Raw genomic sequence first — 21,025 nt, forward strand, 5'->3', positions numbered from 1 at the left:
ATCAATGTGAAACTTCATAATATATATATATATATATATTCATAATATATATGTGCATATATATATATACATGCACATATATATACACATGTATATATATATATATATATATATATATATATATATATATATATATGCACATATATAGGTACACACACAATGGAATATTATTCATCCATAATAAAAAACAAAATCCTGTTATTTGAAGCAACGTAGATTGGCACTGGATAATTATGTTAAGTGAAATAAGGCAGGAACAGAAAGACAAACACTTCATGATCTCCCTCACTTGTGAAAACTAAAAAACTGATCTCATAGAAGACTAGAGTGAAATAGTTGTCTCTAGAAACTGGGAATGGAAGAGGAGAGAGGGAAGAGAAAGGCATAAGATAAGAGACACCAAGGCACAGTCACAGAGGAATTAGTTCTGGTTTTTCACAGCATAGTATGTTAACTATTGTTTTCAACAGTCGAAGATATATTTCAAACCAGAAGAATGCGCAAGTTAATTTTCAAAACATAGAAATAATGTTTTAGGAGATGGCTATGCATGTTACCCTGATTTGATCATACACATTCTATACATGTATTCTGTTATCATAATGTAATCTATAAAGATGTATAAATATCACATCTCAGTAGAGAAAAATTAAAACCCAAGTGAGGTTTAATATAAACCATGTAGTCTAATATAAACCATGTGCAACATGAGTTATGTAATATTTAGCATGTGAGGACAGCAGTAAATGGTAATGCACCCCCCCCCCCCCAGGGTCCTACGTGCTCTCTCTCCTGTGCATTCAGGTTTCCAATTTCAATAGCGGATGTGGGGGAAGCTGTAATGGTAATTGCCTATTATAACAAGACTTCGGAGAGGGATAAGATTAGCTCCTCCTCAGAACCAGGAACACCTGCCCCATGGGAATCCTGGCATCCTTTCTGGATCAGCAATTGCTAATTTAACATCTAGAAGGCTCTGACAGGTTGCAGCTCACAGATGTGAGTTAAACTGTAGAGAGGCTCAGAATTGGACATTAGTGTTTCTCTTACTTCAATTCCCAAAGCCGTTATCTAAAACTTCAAACTTATCCACCTGAAAAGAGAGCAAGGAGAAATTTAGTCATTTACAATCTAGATTTCTTTTTTCTCCACCCATTTCTTTTTTTCTTTTCTTTTTTCTTTTTATAAACTGCTAAGCCCTCTCTGGAAATGACAAGAAAGAAATGTGACTGAGAATCTCAATGTCCATTGTCTCCCTATACAAGCAGGTGTGCACATGCTTTCTCTCTCCAAGAAATTTCCTGGCCTGGCCATCCTCAGTCAGCAGCTTGGGGGAAGGAGAGAGAATACTACAAGGACAGACGAAGAAGGAAATGGAGAGTTTCCTGTTTGGCCCTGGGTAAGCTGTGGCCCTGAGGCTGACTGCTGCTCTGAGCACCATGCCCTCACCCACCCCATGTTCTATGGGGACATTCCTTCAGGATTTCATGTTCCCTCCTGTTCCCACCTTACTCACCAATCAATGTTCTGTAAGAACAAGCTTTCCATTTCTTGTCTAATTTTATAATTCAAGCAATTTCAGGAAATATTCATGGAACTCCAGTCATGTGTTGGGCCTCTTGCTCAAATTTAGGAATGTGCATGTAGTGTGGGGAAATCCCACAAACGAAGGCCTGGAAATTGTCAAAATGTAGTAAGCAGCTGCATTTTTGTCCATTTCTGGAAGCTTTACTTAATTACATTGATCTGTGCGTCTACCCTTATGCCAACGTTATACTGTAGCTTCATTATTATGAAATCCAAAATTATGTAGCGTAAACTGTCCAAATTATTCTCTTTTACAAAATGCTGTCCTGGCTATTCTGGAACCTTTACAATTCTAGAAAATGTGATGTTACCTAAACAATTCATACCACTATCCTTCTGGAATGTGTTTTTTTGCTGGGAGGGGCAGGTACTGGAGATTGAACTCAGGGGCACTCAACTACTGAGTCACATCCCCAGCTTTATTTTGTATTTTATTTAGATACAGGAGCTCACTGAGTTGCTAAGCACCACATCTTTGCTGAGGCTGGCTTTGAACTGAGATTCTGCTGCTTCAGTCTCCGGGAATAACAGGCTGAGGCTGGCTTTGAACTGAGATCCTCCTGCTTCAGCCTCTCAGTATTACGTGCCCTGCTCCTGCTGGGACTTTTTTTTTTTTTTGGAAATACATTGAATAAATAGACCTATTTAGGGACAAGATTCTTAGCTTACTGAGTCTTCCAAATGATGAACTTTATATGCATTTAAATTTATCTAACTCTTAATCTTTATTTTTCTCAGAAAGCATAATTTATAATGTGAAAGTCTATACATATTTTATTCAAAATATTCCCAATGTACTTTATATTTTCATGCTAATAATGGTTTTAAAATTTTTTAATTGGTGCTATTTTATTAAAATACAATCAATTTTTCTATTATCCTGGAATCCTGCAATCTTGATTAAGTCACTTATTATTTTTAATAGCCCTTAATAGATTCCATAGAATTTCTACATATGCAATTATGCCATCTGCAAAATTTTATTTATTTTATATACATTTTTTTATCTTTATTTCATAAGGATAGCTAGGCTTGCTGTCTGGTACACTATTAAGTAAGAGTGATACTGAAGTTATACATTTTCTCAGCATTTATTTTTTTGAGAATGCATTTAAATTTTATTTATGAAGACTGATTTCATTGGATATAGAATTCTTGGTTGATTTCTTTATTTCTTTTAGCACTTCATAAATATTATTGCATTTTCTTTATATTTATAATGTTTCTGTAAGAAGCAAGTTTGGTCTTCATTTTTGGTTACCTGGATGTAATGCTGATTTTTTTTTTTCTGCTTGCTTTTAAGATATTTTCTTTACCTTGGGATTTCTGCAATTTTATCATGGTGTATTTTGTTATGGCTGTCCAGATATTTATCTTACTTGCGGTTCACTTAGTTTCTTATATGTGGGGAAATACTGTTTTTATTAAACTTGGAAAAAAAAGACAAATATTTCAAATTTTTTTTCTCCCTCTTTCTGGGATTCCAAATATAAGTATGTTAGGCCATTTAGCATTACTCATGACTCAAGGTGTCTGGAGATTTAATGTTTTTTAGTCTTTTTTTCCTCTATTCTTATGCTCTACTAATCTGCTGTTAATCCCACCAAGTTATGTGCTTTTTTCCAAATATTGCATTTTTATTTCTATAAGTTGTGTCACCTTTTTATATCTTTAATTTCTCTTCTTATTATGTTCATCCTTTTATTCCTTGAATATTTTTCAGAGCTGTATCATAGACTTTGCCTACTAATTCCAGTAATTCTGGCATTTGTGGTTTTATTATGGTATCCATTAACTGACAGTTTTTTTTTTCCCCTCTCCTGATTATAACTCACAGTTCCCTATTGTATCACACATCTAATAAATTTTATTTGGAAGACTGAATTTTGATTCCTCTTTCTTTAAAGTTTGTTTTAACAGGCACTGAATTACCTGAGGATTATAAGCTTTGTTAGAGTGTATCTAGTTTAGGCTTAAAAAAATGGGGCATGACTGTTCTGGCCTCTCTAATAAATGTGTAATTAACAAAGGCATGCAGGTGGCACTGTTAGTGAGGACTCTGTCTTTATCAGTTGACAGGAATTCTTCTCACCTGAATGGCCTTGTGATCATGGAATTCAATGAGACTTTCATGTTCTTTATCTTTCAGGCTCTTCTGTATATTTGTCCATTGATTCCCATCTTCCTGAAAGACTCCTCTGCTTTGGCTTCCTCCAAATTTATTTTACATTGCTTCTTCTCTTTCTTCTTCCTGTCTTTCTTCTCTGTTTAGTTCATTCCTTTTCCACTGATTTAAAATATAAAATTTTAAAGGAATATGCTAATAGTCTATGCACGTGTGTTAGATACTAGTCTATTAAGTCTCATATCAACACCTGCACATTACACCTCTCTTTTGCTCCATACCCATATTCAACTTGCTACTGGGTATCTGTCTCCCCTTGGAGCTCTCACAAAAGCCTCAGGCTCCACATGCCCCAACCTGAGTTCAGCTTCTCCTCAAGAACTCCTACTAATAACCATGAATTGTTTCAGAGCTGCATGCATGATTTATCATCTCCCCAGGTGCATAGTTCCGACTCCCCATCTTTACCATAGGTCCCATCTATTTTACCTCCCAGAGATTTTGATACAGTCTCTTCCTTTTTATCATCCTTTCAAATCCTTGACCAAACTTCAGGCAGGCTCCTGAACCCTTAGAGGCCCATCTGTGCACTGCCTTACAAAATCCTGCTTTAGCAAAGTATCCCTTAGGACATTTAATAAGATTCCCCCAATCATATGTCATATTAGTCCTTATATCTGATCAGATTTCTCATCTTTCACCATACTCCAGGTAATATCAGACCTGCTGGTCACTTTTGCCAGAATTCTCCTGATCCCTGATATTTCCTCCTAATAATTTTCCTTCCACCAATTCCTACCCAGGTCCATACCTATAGATTCCCACAATAATCCTAAATGAAGGTTTCCTACTATGCTTCCACAAGTGTCACTGAATAATTTTCATTTAACACCTCTCATCATTTCTGCAGTGTGTTATAAGAATAACCTCCTAAAGTGTCCAGGCTCAGTCTATTTCAATTTCATCCTTTGCAGGATTATTTGTGTTACTTCATAAAATTCAAATTATATTCTGTTACCTTCCTGATTTAGTTTTTCTCAAAGCCATCTATTATCTTTGAGATGCAGCCCAGACTTTGAAGTATGACCCCACAATCATCAATAGTATAATTGTTCTTTGTCCTTCTACCTTCATCTTTCTATATTTAGATAAGAGCTTCTTTATTTTTTTTCCTCTCATGGTCTATTTGTAGGTATTTGAAAATAGTTAAATTTTCATTTTCCTATTATCTTAACATGCATCCTTAAAATCCTCCTCCTCTCTCTGGCCTCACTCGCTCCTACACATTCATCACAGGCAGATGAGGCATCCCTATGGCAAGGAAGCCTTACTTATTTCTCATAACAAGAGAATAGCTTACATCCTCCTATATCCCCATCACGCTGTGTGTGTCTCCATCGCTGCACTGTGACACTGAGTAATTACTTGTCTGCTTATTTATATTTCCCACTGGAATTTGAGTTTCTTCAAGGCAGGTTCAAGCTCCACACCAGTTAAGTATGATTTAAAGTGCCCTTGAAGAGGAAGAAATGAGTAAAGTCTGTATCATTAGGAACAAGGTCAGCCTTTTAAAGAGAATTGCATAATGGACCCATTTATACTTGATTTAGAGTATTAGAAGCAATGAAAGAAAAAATGTGTCTGGACAGAAAGTGTGGTCAGATTGGAGCCTTGATATCTAATAAGGGATGCTACAATCAAAGGACAATTTACAGAATTTTGAAGAAGTAAGTTGATCGGGGCTCTATTTTGAAAAGGATTGGGTTGAAAAGAAGTGCAGGACAAATTTACCCAAGGGAACAATAATAACCAGAGTCCTTCCTCAATATTTTACATATGTAAATAATGAATAGAAGCATGTACTTTGGAGTCCCAGAAAGAGGGAGAAGAAAAAAATAAAGCAAAGAAAAGCATTTGCATTTCAAATGCAGAACATGAAAAAATGCCTGGGAGAAATTGTCAAATGTGAAATGGGGGAAATTTCCTGCCATGGGGGGAGAATCAGCAAGGACACATTCATAAGAAGGTGAAGAAGAGTCTGGGTCCCTGAGGGCCAGAAGCACCACAGTCCCTGTTGCCAGGTGCTGTGTTGAAAGGCAGCACTAATTTCTTCACATTGTACTTTTTATTCTACATAGTAGGGATAAATGTTGGATCCCAGCTTTTCAGCATCTTGTTCTTTTTGAGTTTCCTGTTACATATCAGTGATTCAAAGCACTCTCCTACCATTTGGTAAGTAAAAGAGAGGAGAAGCCTTTCCTCCAGCACCAGCTTCAGGCAGCAGCTGAGGTCATTTTTTGAGGCTTTCAATGACTCTAAAAGTCTCATCTACCTTGGCACTGTGAGCAGCTGGGTCACTGATATTATTTTTTCCTATAATCCTTGCACATTAGGTTTTTGGAAAATGGCTTTTTGTTCTATCTCCTACAGGGTTCCCAATAGCTATAAAAGACTTTAAATGCTACGTTAAATACCTGTACTGAAAATATTTATGAGGCTTCTATTTCTCTGAATAAATGTTTACTAAGATGACATTTGATTTTAGAAGGAATGTGGAAGCAATAAGAGCCTTAAAAATGGTCACTTAGACCGAGCGCGGTGGCACACCTGTAATTCCAGCAGCTCTGGAGGCTGAGACAGGAGGCTTGTGAGTTCAAAGCCAGCCTCAGCAATGGCAAGGCACTAAGCAACTCAGTGAGACCCTGTCTCTAAATAAAATACAAAATAGGGCTGTGAATGTGGTTCAGTGGTTGAGTGCCCCTGAGCTCAATCTCCAATACCCCCACCAAAAAAAAAAAAAAAAAATGGGTATTCAGAACACATTATTTGACCAGGTTGGATTTGAAAGAACAGTTACTTTTACCCTGGTTGAAAATTAGACATTGGCAGTTGCAAACATATGGTCACATTGATCATCACTTTCAACTGACAGAATAAAGTTACCCTGGAAGGCAAAGTTCGATAGACAAAAGTTACTATTATAGTAGACAATTCACTGTGAAGGTACAGAGTGTACAGGGAATACAGAGTAGGCAACTTACTTACTCAGGAGAATACAAAGAAAAAAACAACAATTTTGAGGGCTTAAATTTCCAGAAGAAAACATGGTCATATAATTTCAGAATCTTTGTCTGTTCCTCAAACATTGAATATCTCTTGAAGCTTCAGTTTTAATGTTTCCAAAAATCTATAGCCAATTTGACCTTTGATTTGGCTAAAGTTATCACAGGAGTTGACTTGGAGTTTTGTCAGATTGGCACTGTTCAAATTACAGACTAAAATAAATGAATAAATAAACATACAAAAAATGGGATTCAGAGTCTCCTAAAATAATGGCAAAGTATCCATGATACAATAGAAAATCACTCTGCATAACAAGAGATAGAAAAAATACAACATGGATGAGAAAATTAGTACCATTGCTTAAATGAATCAGATGTTAAAATTATCTGACATAAATTTTAATGAGGTCATCATGTAAATTATTCAACAAGAAATTAAAAATTCTTTGAAACAAACAGAAGGAACCATTTCAAAAGATATAAGTTATTTAAAAAGACAAGTTAAAATAGTAGAGTTAAAAAATAAAAACTATTTTTTTAAAGTCTAAGTTCTTTAATAATAGAGTAGAGATGACAGCAAATACAATCAGCAAATTTTAGGAGAGCTCAATTGAAATTATGTAATCAGAGAAACAGACCTAAATAAGTAAAAAAAAAAAAACAAAAAAACAAAAAAAAATGAGGTATGAATGATCTGAGGGAAAATAACACAATTAGCATTTGTTTCATGTACATCTCAGATGAAGAAAAGTGACCCGGTGCTGAGAAAATATTTAAAGAAATAATGACTGTAAAGTTACCAAATTTGGGGAAAAACACAAGCCTAGAGATTCAAGAAGCTGAGAAAACCCTAAGTGGGTGTGTTTAAGTCTGCTTTTTCACTGCTGTGACTAAAAGACCCAACCACAACAACTGTGATGGAGGAAATGCTTGCTTATCTGAGGGCCCATGATTCCAGAGATCTTAGTCCATAGACCCCCAGCTTTATTCCTCAGGCTCCAGGTGAGGTAGGACATCATGGTGGAAGAGTGTGGCAGAGGGAAGCAGCTCACGGCATGATCAGAGAGCAGAGAGGGAGACTTCACTGCTAGATATTTTTATATCTAGCATACCCCAAAAGGCAGACCTCCAGGACCCACCACCTCCAGAGACACCCTACCCACCTTCAGTTACCACTCAGTTAATCTCATTGATACTGCCAGTTACCAGTGACGAGTCCTGCTTCCTCACATGTTGAAGTATAGCATTAGAGAAGCACACCAAGGCAAGCATATAAAACAGGGTTTACTTAAAAAGGTGTAACATTGATTTCTCCTGGGAGGAAGAAGGGGATCATATCTGATATCCTTGTATCCCAGGAAGTGAGGGTGTTCTGCCTTTTCATATGTCCTAGGCTTCCTTTGTCCTCCTGCTTGCTTCCCCCTTCTCTCTCTTCTTCTTCCTTATGTGATTAGGTCCCAAAGATGCTTGGTGGGGTGACCCAAAGTTGAGAAGCAGGTGGACTGGAGGGACCAGGGTGGAGAAATCTGGACAGGAAGGGGATGTAATTAACAACTTTTATAACTGCCTGTTGGGAAGGACAATCCCTGGGACAGGTTACCTTAGCAACAGGTTGGAGCAGGGCAGGTTATCTAGATAAGGGTGGAGGAAGGCATTTCAGTCCCTCAGGGGGTGGTCTCCAACTTCCCAGACTTAAATTGGCCTCCCTGATTGTCCTGACTTGATTTACTTATACCTGACTAATTCTGGATTCGCCATCAGGGGATTAAGCCACTGGTTGGGTTAAGGCTCTCATAACCCTATTATTTCTCCTCTAAACATTCTTGCATTGTTTCACACATGAGCTTTTGGGCGACACTTCACATCCAAATCATAACAAGAAGGCAGAAGGACTGCAAATTCAAAACCAACCTCAGCAATTTAGTGAGGCCCTAAGCAACTTATTGAGACGCTGTCTCAAAATAAAAAAAAAATAAAAAGTGCTGGGGATGATTAAGTACCCGTGGGTTCAATCCCTGGTAAACAAAACAAAACAAAACAAAACCTAAGTCAGATAAACTCAAAGAAACACATACATACACTACGTACACAAAGAACCTATCATAAAAATTATAGCACAGAAAATCTTGAAAAAAAAATTTGAAAGCAGTCAAAACCTAAAACAATCCTGAAAGCAGTCAGAGAGAAATGAAGCTTACCAATACACTAAAGACTTAATTTTTGTTGCCGCAGTCTGGCTGGGCACAAAATCACGAGCCACTCAAGCAGGAACAAAGTTTATTTTTTGAAACTGCCGCCAATGTCCGGTACCGCCCGGGCAGAGATTTTTTCCACCCACGCGGCCTCCTCCTGGACCGCAGAGAGCGCTCCTCCCCCGGAACTCCCTCCTACTGTACTTCCCCAACCAATGGGAACTCTCCAGGAATCCCATAGCCGGCCTAGGTGAACAGCAGGAGTCCAATATCCATATGAATGCAAATCTTAACATAATCATATCATCTCAATGGCTAGCTGGCGTCACCTTTCGACCAAAAATGCCATGCATCATATACTTGGCTCTTAGCATCTCCCCCCTTCTGTTTAAGTAACAAGCAATCTGGCTAGGGACCGTGCCTGTTAGGTTTGTCCAATTCAACATATGGTTCTTACCCGTCATCGGAAAACTGACTTTTAGGCGTCAGCCTCCTGTCTTAGGTTGATACTACTGCAATTGGATCATACCCGTCACTGACTACCGGTCCAGCATATAGCCATACTTGTGGATAGGCCTATGTACCAGTGGGGGGGTGAGGTTCTTTGCCTCACCTCTGTTGGCCCCCAAATTTGGCCTTGGTGCTGGTGGGGGGGTGAGGTTCTTTACCTCACCTCTGTTGGCCCCCAAAATTAGACCATCACTAGTAGAAGGGAGGAGGATACAGAAATGTCATGACACCAAGTCAATTAACAGCTCCTAGGAAAAATTGCATCACTGGTGACACATCAGCAAAGATACGCTAGCACTACCATAATTCGCTGCATCAACAAATAGATCACAAAGCATACAAGTGATACATAGTCCAGGCAAGTTCTGTAAGCAGTTCAAAGCAGAGGAATCTATCAATATGTCCATATCCTCCCAAAATAAAGCATACAAGTGATACATAGTCCAGGCAAGTTTTGTAAGCAGTTCAAAGCAGAGGAATCTATCAATATGTCCATATCCTTCCAAAATAAATCGACTCATTGATTGAGCATTACTTGTTGAGTTATAAATCATTGATGTATCAGTTTACACGGTTTGTTGTGATAACTCTCGAAGAAGTTGTAGTTTGGTTTTATCTTTGTCTTCACCGGCACTGGGATGAAAATAGGAATTTTGACAATGATGCTAAAAAAAAAATATGTAACATTTCAACAGGTACTAAGAAAACAATATTTAGAACAATTTACATTATCCTGAACAGAATTATTAAATATAATGAAAAGGAAAGGTGAAAGTAAACAAACAGATCTGTTAACCTTCTATTTGTTCATATATTAAAACAATACTCAACAGCTGTTTACCCAAATTAAATTAAACTATTAAAATCACGTGAATAATAAAAAAAATTTTTTTGGATCCATGTGCATGAGTGCTCCTCATATGTGATATATGGACATACGCACATACAGACATACAACACAAAACAGAAGTGTGCACACGTAACATATAACACATAAGACAATAGTAAAGGCCTTGTAGCTTTACCTAGGTGAAATCTCCACTGCAATGTTCAAAAACTCCACAGTCAAAAAATAAAACTGATCAGAAAAAACATTAACCTAGGTCTGTATGAGCTCAAAAATAAAATAGAACTTTATGATGTGGGAAAAAGCAATAATAAAATAGATATTGAAAAAAGCATCCTGGTTAATCACTGTCACAGATGTAAGAATAGCCAAGCTGGAGATCTGGATATCAGCTGTTATGGATTTGAGTCGAATCATTTTCCTTTTGGCCTGTAGAAATTGTTTTAGTTAATCTCTCTGGAATCCAAATCGGCTGCTGTTCTCCCTGTGGAAAAACACAAACAGAGCCCCGACTCCAGACTATCACTGGGTCAGGACCTTTCCATTGTCCTGTTAGAATATCTTTCCAAAGTACCTTAGGCTTATGTACATTTTTTGGATACAAATGTCTTTCCGCAGCACTAAGCCCTGATGAATCCAAATTTAAAAAGTTTAGAGTAAAAAGGGTTATTTTAAGTTTATCTTTGGGGGATATATACCCCTTTCCAATTCCCTCCTTTTGTTTTAATAAGTACATTTTAATAGTTTGATGAACTCTTTCAACTATGCCTTGTCCTTGTGGATTGTATGGAATTCCTGTTATGTGAGTAATGCCAAATAATGAGCAAAATTGTTTAAAAGAGGTAGAGGTATAGCCAGGACCATTATCGGTTTTTAACTGTTTTGGAACGCCCACAGTGGCAAATTTTTGTAAGCAATGAGCTATAACATCTTTAGTTTTTTCTCCGGCATGAAGGGAGCCCATCAGAAATCCGGAAGAAGTATCAACTGTAACATGTAAATATTTTAATTTTCCAAATTCTGGCAAGTGTGTGACGTCCATCTGCCCTGGTTAGGTATCAGTCCTCTAGGATTGACTCCAAGATTAACTTGTGGTAAAAATGTCACACAATTTTGACATTGTTTTATTATATGTCGGGCTTGTTCTTTAGTTATTTTAAAACGCTTTTGTAAAGTATTAGCATTGACATGGAACCTTTTATGAAAATTTATAGCTTCTTCTATTGTGGAGAAAATATGTATGTCATGTGTAGATTTATCTGCTAACTCATTGCCCAAACTAAGGGCTCCAGGCAATCCTGTATGTGCCCTGATATGTCCTATAAAGAATGGATCTTTTCTGTCCCAGATTAGACTTTGTATAGTGGAAAACAAAGAGAAAACAGTAGAAGAAGGGGAAATCCTACCAGCATCTTCAAGGGATACTATAGCATTAACTACATACTGACTATCAGAAAATAAATTAAATACAGAATCTTTAAACATCATAAAAGCTTGTAATACTGCATTAAGCTCTACCTTTTGAGCTGATTGTTTGGGTACTAAAAATGTAAAAGTTTGATTAGGGGTAACTACTGCTGCTGTACCATTATTTGACCCATCAGTGAATATATTTGGAACATTCATGATAGGGGTTTTTTTTGTCATCTTTGGAAAAACTATAGGATGTTTAGACCAAAAAGACAACAAAGGATTAGACGGTAAGTGATTATCAAATGAAACATTAGATTTACACATGATTATTGCCCAAGTATTTAACTCATTAGCTAACTCATCAATTTGATCTATAGTATATGGAGTAATAATTTTATTGGGAGAAATCCCAAACACTCCCTTGGCTGCTTTTATTCCTTTGAGTATTAATTGTCCTACAGCCTCAGGATACCTAGTAAGAATAGTGTTAGGAGAATAAGATAAATGTATCCACAATAATGGACCTTCTTGCCAGAATACTCCTGTAGGAATATTTTTTGTTGGCAGTACAATAAATAATAAAGGCAAACTTATATCAATTCTATCCAAATGCATATTTTCCATATATGTTTCAATGATTTTTAATGCCTTTCTTGCTTCAGGCGTCAACATGCGGGGTGAATTTGGATCTGATGGACCTTTTAGAATATCAAATAAAGGTCCCAACTCTCCTGTTGGTATGCCTAGATAAGGCCTTATCCAATTTATGTCTCCTAATAACTTTTGAAAGTCGTTAAGTGATTTGAGTTGATCTACTCGTATTTGAATTTTGGGTGGACGGACCATGGTTGAGGATAATAAAACCCCTAAATAATTAATTGGAAGATTTAATTGTACTTTATCTATTGCTATCTCTAGATTATAATTTTTTAATAAATTTGTAAGTGTGGCATAACATTCTAGCAATGTGTTTTTATCTTTATGTGCCAATAACACATCATCCATATAGTGAAATATTTGTAGTTCAGGATTTTGATTTCTAAGTGGCTGGATTGCTTTGTTAACATAAATTTGACACATAGTTGGACTATTAGCCATCCCTTGAGGGAGTACTTTCCATTCATATCTCTGATCAGGACCTTCATGATTTAGTGCAGGGATAGTAAATGCAAAATGTGGACTATCCTTGGGATGAATTGGAATTGAAAAAAAACAATCTTTAATATCTATAGCTAAAACATACCAGGTTTTTGGTAAAGCAGACAATTGGGGAATCCCTGATTGAGCAGGTCCCATAATAACCATCTCATTATTAATGGCTCTTAAATCTTGCAATAATCTCCATTTACCAGATTTCTTTTTAATGACAAAAATGGGAGTATTATGGGGAGATACGGAAGGTTGTATATGTCCCTCCGCTAATTGTTGTTTGACCAGGTCATGGGCTATTTGTATCTTTTCTTTAGTCAGGGGCCACTGAGGAACCCACACTGGTCTTTCTGATTTCCAAGTAATTTTGATTGTCTCAGTGGCCCTTTCTGAAAACCCAATCCATGTCTATTTATTTCTTGATCTATTTGAATTGGTGCTGTCATACCTTGTTCTTGTTCTCTTAATCTTTCTTCTTTCCTAAAGCCTTGTCTAGCCCTAGTAGTGGGCGCATTAGGATTGATGTTATTTGTTAATGTCAAACCTAATTGATCTAGGACATCTTGTCCCCATAAATTTATAGGAAGATTATCCAATACATAGGGCTGTATAGTTCCTTCACATCCTTCAGGATCCTTCCAATCGAATACCATTGCACTTCTATGGGGATTAGTTGCCACTCCTAGGCCTCGAAGCGTTTGAGTGGCTTGTTGTAATGGCCAATGTTTCGGCCCTTCTTGATGAGATATGATGCTAAGGTCTGCACCTGTATCAGGTAGCCCATTAAAGTCATGTCCTTGAATATTTAGTTTTAGCATTGGGCGAGAATCTAGATTTAAAGACAGCATAGCCCAATCTACACCTGTGGAGCCTAATCCCCTGGAACCTCTTTCTACAGTACGACTGGAAAATTTATCATGTAGGCTGGGTATTATTAATAACTGTACTATTCTATCTCCTGGTGAAATTACTGATATACCTCTTGGAGAACTAGCTATAATTTTTATTTCACCTTCATAATCGGGATCAGTTACCCCAGGACTTATCATAAGTCCTTTTAGTGTTGAAGAACTGCGTCCCAATAATAAGCCTACTGTTCCTTGGGGAAGAGGTCCTTTTACTCCTGTGGGAATGATTTGAACTCCCATCTCTGGAGTTAGTACTGCTCTGGCAGAGGCGCAGATGTCCAACCCTGAGCTCCCTCTAGTTTGTCTGATGAGGGATTTAATGGATAATGCGTCCTGGGCACTACCTTGATGGTGTTGCTGGGTTCCTCCACTGCCCCGTATATTTGTGGTTTTGGGCCCCGGAGCATTGGGCCCTCCAGTCCGTTTTTTGGCAATGGAGCCTGATGTCTTTCTCCACGATATCGTGGGTAAACACTTGGTCCTTGTCTGTTTTTTGATAACGGAATACCCTCTATGGTGGTTTGAGAACGGCATTCATTAGCCCAATGTTTCCCTCTACGGCATTGTGGGCAAATACCTGGTATTCTATTCCTTTGATACCTAGCCTTGTTAAACCCTCCTCCTATGGGGCAACTCCTTTTAAAATGTCCTGTTTGATCACAATTATAGCATGTTTTTGGCCTGGCATCTAAAGCCTGTTGTACTGCTGCTAAGACTTGCCCTTGTTCATTAATATCTCTACATAATTTAATATATGTGTTTAAATCTTCATGTTTCCATGGTCTGATGACCTCTCTGCAGCAACGATTTGCTTGGTCATAAGCCAGTTGTTTTATAAATGGCATTGCCCGTTCTGTATCTCCAAATACTCTAGATGCTGTCTGAATAAGCCTATCTACAAATTCAGTGTAAGGTTCATTAGCTCCTTGTATTACCTTAGATAATTGTCCTTGTAAATCTCCATGCCCCTGTAAAGTTTTCCATGCCTTAATTGCATCTACAGCAATTTGTGCATATACGCCAGGATCATATTCAATTTGTTGCCGTTGACCCTCATAAGGTCCTTTTCCTAATAACATATCTAGATTTCTTTGAGGGTAACCGGCTGCTGCATTTCTCCTAGCTGTCTCCATGCAAAATTCCTCATTGGCAACCTTCCATAACAAATATTGTCCTCCATTTAGCACAGATCGACACATGTTAGCCCAATCTGCTGGCGTCATGTCTAAGTTGGTAATGGATTCGACCATGCTCACAGTGAAGGGTGCTTGCGGCTCATAGGTTGTTATAGCCTCCTTTAATTGCTTCACTGTTTTGAAATCTAAAGCATGGTGAATTCGTTGCCCTCCTGCCTGCTCAAGTACAGGGCATGCTAATCTTTGGGGTCTTGCCTCAGGATTCCGTCCATCAACTACGGGAGTTGAGGGCCGCTCAGCTGTAGATGGAGCTGTTGGTTGAATTACGCCCTCTGGTGATAGAACGGGGTTAGTAGCAGCCTCCTGTTGTAATTCCCCGCCTGATGGTTGTTTTTCCTCTAAGCTTTCTTTCTTCAAATCTTCCTCTGTCTGACTAGCTTGAGAGACCTTCTCTTTCGCTTGACCTAACATGTTTTCTACCATAGTCTGGACCTCTAACAATTTACTTAACAGTCTTTCGGTTTGTTTTTTACTAGTTTCTAATCTACTATAAAGGTAACGCAACCCAATAAGATAGCATAAAACAAAACCGAAACAGAATGAAACAAAAACCGAACAAAGAATAGTTGTATCAATTTTCTCTTTCTCAGGGCCAAACAACTTCAAACCTTGAGCCAACCATTTTTCCCAGTTTGCCTGAGAAAACTCTAGGGATAGGCAGCTTGAAACAAAAACAAGATAAATCAAAACGAGAACACATTGTTTTTTGAAATGGTCACCCATTTTGTTGCCTTCCCTCAGGGGCGAGCAATTTTACTCACCTCCAAGCTTCAGGCGTTCCCCGTGCGGGCCGCCAGTTGCCGCAGTCTGGCTGGGCACAAAATCACGAGCCACTCAAGCAGGAACAAAGTTTATTTTTTGAAACTGCCGCCAATGTCCGGTACCGCCCGGGCAGAGATTTTTTCCACCCATGCGGCCTCCTCCCGGACCCGCAGAGAGCGCTCCTCCCCCGGAACTCCCTCCTACTGTACTTCCCCAACCAATGGGAACTCTCCAGGAGTCCCATAGCGGCCTAGGTGAACAGCAGGAGTCCAATATCCATATGAATGCAAATCTTAACATAATCATATCATCTCAATGGCTAGCTGGCGTCACCTTTCGACCAAAAATGCCATTCATCATATACTTGGCTCTTAGCAGTTTCACACATAAGCTTTTGGGCGACACTTCACATCCAAATCATAACAAGAAGGCAGAAGGACTGCAAATTCAAAACCAACCTCAGCAATTTAGTGAGGCCCTAAGCAACTTATTGAGACGCTGTCTCAAAATAAAAAAAAATAAAAAGTGCTGGGGATGATTAAGTACCCGTGGGTTCAATCCCTGGTAAACAAAACAAAACAAAACAAAACCTAAGTCAGATAAACTCAAAGAAGCACACACATACACTACATACACAAAGAACCTATCATAAAAATTATAGCACAGAAAATCTTGAAAAAAAAATTTGAAAGCAGTCAAAACCTAAAACAATCCTGAAAGCAGTCAGAGAGAAATGAAGCTTACCAATACACTAAAGACTTAATTTTTAACCAGAATTTCAGCAACTATTTTTGTAGACTCAAATAAGTTTAATCTAATATTTATATGAAAGACAAAAGTAATAAAATGGCTAAAATTATTTTGAAAAAGATGAAATAAAAATTACTGTTTTTCATCATAAAACTGTACTGATTAAAAATAGTTATTATTGGGCAGGAGTTGTGGCTCAATGTAGTGTGCTTGCCTAGCATATGTGAGACACTGGGTTTGATGCATGGAACCACATAAAAATAAATAAAATAAAGGCATTCTGTCCATCCACAATTACAAAAAAAAAAAATACTTACTATTGGCCAAATGATACACATAGATCAAATAAGCACATTATAGAACCCAGAAATAATCCCACACAAATATGTCTTAATGATCATTAGTAAAAGTTAAAAAGGAAATCAATGGAGGAAGGATAGTCTTTTCAAAAAATGGTGCCAGAGCAATTGAAAATCTGTAAGGAATAAAAAATCTGTAACACAAGCTTTTACCTCATGCAAAAATTATATCCAAATGGGACACAGACTTAATATAAATCCATTACTATAATTCTTCTAGAAAAATATAGGAGAGGATATTTGAATTTAAGGCTAAACAAAGTTAATATATTGATATCAAAAACATGGTCCACAAAATCTAACTGATCAGTTGGGCCTCATCAAAACTAAAACTTTTGCACTGCAGAACAATCTGTTATGATGGGACAAGAGACAGACTGGAAAACAATATTTGCAAACTACATAGTCCTGAGAGAGGATTAGAGTCCAGAATACACAAAGAACTCTCAAAAGCCAATAGAAAAACAACAAAATAAAAACAATCCAATTAAAAAACAGAAAAACAAGATGAAACATCTATCAAAGAGGATATACCTAAGCAAATAAGCACTTGAAAAAATGTCCAAAATCATTAACCTTCATGGAAATGTAAATTAAAATCACAATATTACCACATACCCATAACAACGACTAAAATAAATAGTGAAAACATCAAATGCAAGAGAGGATGTGAAGAAGCTGGATCATTTTCACCTTGCTGATGGGAACATAAGAAATGAGAGCCAACTGAAAAGCAACTTGGATCATTCTTAAGAACTGTCTGGGCAACTGGGGGAAAGGGGCTTATGGTTTTTTAAAAGTACTTCTTACATATGCATTTGAACTCATGATTATCTCAAGAGAAAAATTTAAATTGGTTCAATGTTTTCACTAGGTTTCTCACTTCAACCTAAGAACACTCAGGCTGGGGACAACTGGAGAAGAGTCTGGATTCTGTTGCCCACATTTATTTAATTGATTATCCAGCAACTTGTGGCCTGGTTTCCAGTTTGCTTCTTTACCAGCCTAGAAATCACAAATTCCACCCAGCTGCCCAGTTAAACTAACTGTGCATCATGAGGGCAGATCCTTTCTCCTCCCATTTCTGGCCTCAAATCTGCCTTTCCCTGCATTCTAGTTGTCCTTAATGTCAGAGTTCTGGCTCTGCTTGCTATGACCTTCCCAGGCATTTGTCTCTGATTCTCATCATATTTCAAGCTGGAAGAGGCTTCGTCCAGAGGAGAAGGAGAATGATTGTTGTTATTTTTCTGACTTGAGGACATTGATCTATTTTATAGTATGCAGATATGTGGTTCTAAATTCACGATATCACTACAGGATATGCCAACTTCTGGAATATCTACTGTGGCCCATGACTTCAATAAGCCCAATCTTGGGAATACCTGGCACTATGATCCTACATCTGAACGTGCTTTTCATCTCATGGCTCAGCCTCTCCCTTACTTTTCTATTCAGACACTCTCTCGGCTTGCCTTTATCTTGGGTTGTCCGCTTAGATGGTCCTTCCTCCATGGTTTGATCATGTAATGCCTCCTCCTAATGCATTGCTAACTGCTTCCTGCTATATGTCAATTCTTACCATGCTGCTTAAAGGGTACTTGTGTTATAAGGATTTTTCACTACTGTTTCCTCTGAGATTCATAGCATTAATCTGTGCCTATTTTATGGCCTCATTGCTACTGTGGATATGGCATCTTTAATGTGTATTAAAGCATCCCCATAAAATCTGATCTTTTAGGCTAGCATGTCCAGTAAACTAACAATGCCTACAATATAGCCTAATGATACACTTCTGCTCCTCACTTATGGTTATATATTAAAACACTATGACCTTGTACAAAAATTTAGTGCATTATCTTTTTTTTTAACTTAAAAATTATTAACCTTTCTGGTATGTTAAATGAACCAATTAAATTAGCATTAATTAAGATTCACATCTCCATTCAGAATTTTGTCATTTTTCCCTAACTCCCTTTTCATATTTCAGGATCCTATCCAAGATACCACATTACTTTTGACCATCATTTTCTTTTGGTTACTCTTGATTGTGACTGTTTTGCATATCATCTGTGTTCTTTAGTGATGCTTTCATTTATTTTTATTTTATTTTCAATTAACACAAAATAATTGTATATATTTTATGGGATATAATATGATATCCTGAGAAAGTTATACAGTATATAGTAATAACCAGTTCAGGATTATTAGCATGCCTATTCCTTAAGCATTTATCATTTTTTTTTGTGGTGACATCATTCAAAAGCCTCTCTTTTTCTGAAATATATACTATTATTGCTAGGTTAGCCTAATGTGCAATAGGGCACAGTTGTTAGGAAGATGGTCAGGTTATTTTACAGAATGCCCTTCAATTTGCATTTGCCTGGTGTTTTTCTTATGATTAGACTAGGGTATGGGTATTTGGGAGGAAGACTACAGAGGTAAAGTACTACTGTCATCACATAATTCCAAGCACACATCTGTCAATATGATTTATCACTGTTGATATTGGCCTTGATTAACAGGTGGAGGGGTGGTTTGCTAGATTTCACTATCTTTATAGTATTTTTATCTTTGTAAATACTGAGGACTTTCTTATCAACTTTATAAATTTAAAACATGTAAAAGCACACTATATTGCTTTCAGATGATTATTCCCACAGTCAGTCCTGTTCTTGGTACATTTTTTATTCTTACTATCTCTGTGCTAATTAAATAGTCTGAGCTACTTATATAATTTGAGTTTACTCCTACATTTCTATGCAGATGACTCCTAAAGGTACAGCTCCAGCAAATATATGTTGGAAGTATTATGGTTGCATTTTTAAAGCATCATTTCTCATTAGCAGCTGAAAGCAGTTATATAAAAATTATACTTTTTGTTCCTATACACACTCCAGTGCTTACACCTTTTCATGCCATGTCTGTTACCTAATTGTACAATCTATTGTCTACTTATCAGTCTCACCATTCTGAGCTCTTCCTAAGACAAATTTAAGTACTTATACTTACCTAACTTTCAAAAAAGCGATATTTCTTGACAATTAAACATATATCAAAAATAGTTCTGCCTTTATAATTATGCTTATCCAATTTCACTAAAATTCAGAAAAATCTGAATGAATTCATTGTTACATAATGCTTTATAAAGAATCAGGTGAGGGCCTGAGGTTGTGGCTCAGTGGTCGAGTGCTTGCCTTACATGTATGAGGCACTGGGTTCGATTCTCAGCACCGCATATAAATAAATGAACAAAATAAAGGTCCATCAGCAACTAAAAAAAATTTTTTGAAATAAAGAATTAGGTAATCAGGTGATTTTGTTTTTAACATACTGCATTCTGAAAATCTCCCTTTTCTTTTCTCACTATTTTGAAATTCCTGCTACTTCTTTCTTTTCAATGCTACTTAAATGTCATAGCAAAGGCATGAGAAATCAAAATAGAGTTCTATTTTTAAAATTTTTATCCAAAAATGAAGTAACTTTTTCAAATTTAATATAAGAGTTCTCAATATTGAAAAAACTGAGGTTTGTTTTCCCCTTTGTGAACTAAACTGCAGTAAACATTTAAAGATATGAAGTCACTAGTGATTTTAGCTTGTACCTGAAATGTAAATCCTTCCCCTTCATACATTGCACAAACTAGTTTCACTTAACATCTAAGTATGTGTATGTATTTATTTATATATGAAGGCTGTAAACATCCAGTTTTAGACAGAGCACACCTGAGTGAGTCCACATTCTTTCAGGTGTTGGATGCAGCAGGGGAACAGCCCCTGGTTTTGCACAAACCTCAGCACAGTACTTGCCACTCTTTCTCCTATCTTATCCTTCACTTAATACCTACTCACTCCTTAGATCTGGACTTAAAATGAAGCCTCCTTAATCTTGTAACTAGGTCAGGCTTAGCTGTTGAAAGTTCTCACGACAACTCTGCACCTTTCCCTGTTTCCCCTTGTGCTGTTGCTAAGAAACACTGAGGTAAAGCGTGTCTGTCTGGTGTATACGGCAAGCTACAAAAGGCAGAAAACATTTTGCTTTAGTGGCTATTAAACTGAACAAGCATATCCATCTCAACAAGTGTTTGCTGATCACTTGGTTGATGGCAAGTGGTCTGCCAGGTATCAAGGACATCATAGAAGTGAACAAGAGAGGGTGATTTAAACAC

This window comes from Marmota flaviventris, chromosome 1 (assembly GCF_047511675.1).
Source record: "Marmota flaviventris isolate mMarFla1 chromosome 1, mMarFla1.hap1, whole genome shotgun sequence".
In the NCBI taxonomy this organism is placed as follows: Eukaryota; Metazoa; Chordata; class Mammalia; order Rodentia; family Sciuridae; genus Marmota; species Marmota flaviventris.